This window comes from Chrysochloris asiatica, unplaced genomic scaffold (assembly GCF_000296735.1).
Source record: "Chrysochloris asiatica unplaced genomic scaffold, ChrAsi1.0 scaffold00047, whole genome shotgun sequence".
In the NCBI taxonomy this organism is placed as follows: Eukaryota; Metazoa; Chordata; class Mammalia; order Afrosoricida; family Chrysochloridae; genus Chrysochloris; species Chrysochloris asiatica.
In genome coordinates, this window is record NW_006408565.1 from 5,134,356 (window position 1) to 5,138,767 (window position 4,412).

A 4,412-nucleotide genomic window follows, 5' to 3' on the forward strand; every position below is an offset into this window, starting at 1 on the left:
ATCTGTACACAAAGCACCAATGTTGACTTATAAGGCAGGAACAAGAACCAGCGAAATGCAGGAAAGATAACATGGAAGATAAACCTCCTTTCTCCTGCAATATCCTTCCAGTGCCCTCTACTGACATAACTTGACATCATGCTCATTGTAAAGGATAAATGCTTAGAGTCTAGTCCAATATCAAAGAGCAAGTAGTAGAGGATGCATTTTGAGGTAGAAGACAATAAACTGATAATTGGCACAGTCCACCCCTTTGCCTACTCATTTCTATATGTGTACTCTTCTAGATACATTTGAACTCCCATACTGCAACAAGATTATTCTATATTACTACAGAACAAGATACAATCATCCTTAGAAGTGAAAAACTTTTTACAGTTCCTTACATTGAGAAGGAATATAGTATAAACAGTTGGTGTTTCTATTGCTCACTATATTAATTGCTTCTGAAATGTAGTTATGGTTTTATTGAGTATTCTGCTACCTAAAGACCAAGTTATAAAGCTAGCCTCCAACAACTTGTATATCAAATAAAAGCAAGAAAAAAAATGTATAATATACACAAATAAACACACGCATAGAACAAACAGAAATATGAAGAGCTAGTGTGGTCCTACCTCACATATCTGTCAGTTTGTTAAACTGTGTTTCTATGATGCTGGAAGTTTTGCCGCTGGTTTTTCAATTACTAGCAGGGTCACCCATAGTGGACAGGTTTCAGAGCAACTTCCAGACTAAGAACAGAACAGGCAATTCACTTCTGAGTAACTAGCAACAGAACTCTGTCTGATTGAGTGCCAGAAAATGAGCTCCTAAGGTTGGAAGGCACTCAGTATACAACTGAGGGTGGAGTGACTCCACAAAGCTGAGTAGACCTACAGAACACAACCAAACGCTTTTGGAACCTTCATTTGCTCATGGGACGTGATCTACAATAAGAAGACATCACTGCAATCATCAATTAATAATCTGAACATGGAATGCATGAAGTATGAATCTAGGAAAATAGGAAGTTGTCAAAAATGACATGGTACACATAAAGATGGATATCCTAGGCATTAGTGAGCTGAAATGGACTGAAATTGACCATTTGAATCAGGTGAGCATATGGATTACTATGCCAGGAAGGACAACAAATCGAAAAGAATGGCATCATTTTGATTATTGAAAAAAACATTTCAAGATCTATCTTGAAGTACAATGCTGTCGGTGACAGGAAAATATCCATATGTCTACAGGGAAGATCAATTAAACCGCTAATTATGTAATCAAGATATATTGATAATTCCTGGTGATGGGAAAAAAAATATTGGAAACAATAGGAAGAGTCAGTAGTTAGAAAACATGGCCTCGGTGATAGAAATGATGTTGGAGATTGCATGATAGAATTTTGCAAGACCAATGACTTCTTCACTGCAAATAACTTTTTACAAAGAACTATACACAAGGACCTCACCAGCTAGAATACACAGAAATCAAATTGACTACATCTGTGGGAAGAGACAACAGAAAAGTTCAATATTATCAGCCAAAACAAAACCAGGGACAGCTTGTGGAACAGACCCTTAATTGCTCATATGCAAGTCCAGGCTGAAGTGAAAAATAATTAAGTCAAGTCCATGAGTACCAAACTGTGACTTTGAACATGTCCCACCTGAGTTTAGAAATCATCTCAATACAGATTTGGTGCATTAGACACTAATGATAAGGATGGAGCAGAAGAGTTATGGGATGACATCAGGAACATGATACAGGAAGAAAACAAAAGGTCATTGCAAAGAAAGGAAAGGAGGAAAAGACCAAAATGAATGTCAGAAGAGACCCTGAAACTTGCTCTATATCTTAGAGAGGCTAAGGCAAATGGGAGAAATGAAGAAGTTAAAGAGCTGAATACAAAATACCAAAGGGCAGCTTGAGACAATAAAGTATTATAATGAATGTGTTTGCCTGCTCTCTATTGATTATTCAAAGACTTGACTAGGTGGATCATGACAAGGTATGGTTAATTGTGAGGAGTGGGTATACCATAAATATTTAATTGTGCTTATGAGGAACTTGGACATAGATCAAGAGGCAGTCATTAGAACAGAACAAGGGGATAGTGAATCGTTTTAAATCAGGAAAGCTGTGTGCCAGGGTTGTAGTCTTTCGCCATACTTATTTAATTTTTATGCTGAGTAAATAATCTGAGAAACTGGATTATATAAAGAAGAATGTGTATTAGGATTGAAGGAAGATTCACTAACTTATGATATTAACCATTGTACCTATAAATAACATGATAACTGGAGAAAAGATTGATGTCAAAGACTTCATTTGGCTTTGATCCACAATCAATGCTCATGGAAACAGTAGTCAAGATGCAATACGAAAACAATGTATTGCATTCAGCAGATCTGCTGTACAAGACCTCTTTAAAGTGTTCAGAGCAAAAATATCAGTTTGAGGACTAAGATATGCCTGAACCAAGTCATGGTATTTTAAATCACCTCATATGCATGTGAAACTTGGACAATGAATAAAGAAGACCTTAAAAGGATTGGATGCATTTGAGTTATGGTGCTGGAGAAGCATATTAAAGGTACCATAGACTGCCAGAAGAACAAAGAAATCTGTGTTGGAAGAAGTACAGTCAGAATGCTCCTTAGGAACCAGGATGGCCAGACTTCATCTCTCACACTTCGGATTAGCCCCTGGAGAAGGACAGCAAAAAAGAGGAAGACCCCTAATGAGATGGATTGGCACAGTGGCAGCCTCAATGGGCTAAAGGGTAACAGCAATTATGAGGATGAAGCAGGACCAGACAGTGTTTCATTTTGTTGTGCATAGGGTCACTATAAATTGGTGCTGACTAGACCATACCTAACAACTACAACAACAAAGGGCAACACATTGAATGATGAAGGAAATATCCAAAGAAAATGGAAATAATATAGAGTCACTGTATAAAAACAAATCGATCAACGTCAACCATTTCAGGACATAGCATATGACTTTAAAACCATTGATATTCAATAAAGAAATGCAAGCCACATTGAAGGCATTAGTGAAAAACAAGGCTCTAGGAATTGAAGGAATACCAATGGAAATGTTTGAACAAACTCATGCAGCACTCAAAACACTCACTTGTATTGTTAATTGCCATGGAGTCTGTTTTGACTCGTAACAAACCTCTATAGGATTTCTGATGAGAAGATTGTGGGTTTGAACCACCAACCTTATGGTTAGCAGTCCAGTGTGTATTCTACAACACTACACCAGGTCTCTGAGACACTTTCTAGTCTATGCCAAAACATTTGGAAGACTGCTACCTGGCCAATCAACTGGAACAGATTCAGAATTGTGCCCATTCTGTAGAAAATTGGCCCAACAGAATGAAAAATTTGTTTAAAAATATCATTAATATCACATGCAGGTAAATTTTTGCTGAAGATAATTTAAAAAATGGTTGCAGCAGCACATAGACAGGGGATTTCCAGAAATTCAAGTCATATTCATTAAAGGATATGGAATAAAGGATATCATTACTGACGTCAGATGGATATTGACTGAAAGCAGAGGCTATCAGAAGGATGTTTATTTATGTTTTATTGATTATGCAAAGGATTTGACAGTGTGGATCAGTCTATGGATAACATTGCAAAAAATGGGAATTACAGAACACTTAATTGTGTTCATATGGAACCTGTACATAGACCAAGAAGCAGTTGTTCAAACAGAACAAAGGGATAATGATGGTTTTAAATCAGGAAAGGTTTGTACCAGGGTTGTATCCTTTCACCATATTATTCAAACTGCTGGACAAATAATCTGAGAAGCTAGATTACATGAAGAAAAATGTATGCCAGTTGGAGGAAAAATCATTAACAACTTGTGATATGCAGATGACACGCCTTGCTTGTTGAAAGCCAAGATAACTTCAAGCACTTGTTGAGGAAGATCATTGTTTACAGACTTCATTATAGAGTACAACTCAATGTAACAAAAACAAACATCCTCACAACTGGACCAAGAAACAAAATCATGATAAATGGAGAAAATATTGATGTTTTCAAGTATTTCATTTTACTTGAAGCCACAATCTATATTCATAGAAGCAGCAGTCATGAAATGAAATTATTTTGATTGGGCACATTTGCTGCAAAAGACTTCTTTAAGGTGTTAAAGAGCAGAAATATCACTTTCAGGAGTATAGTGGGCCTGACCCAAGCCATGGGATTCATAGACAATGAATAAGGAAGACTGAAGAAGAACTGATGCACTTAAATTATAGTTTTGACAATGAATAATGAAAGTATCATGGACTACCAGAAGAACAAACAAAGCTATGTTGGAAGAAGTGCAGCCAGAATGCTCCATAGAAGCAAAGATGGCAAGACTGTGTGTCATATATACTATGAACATGTTATCTG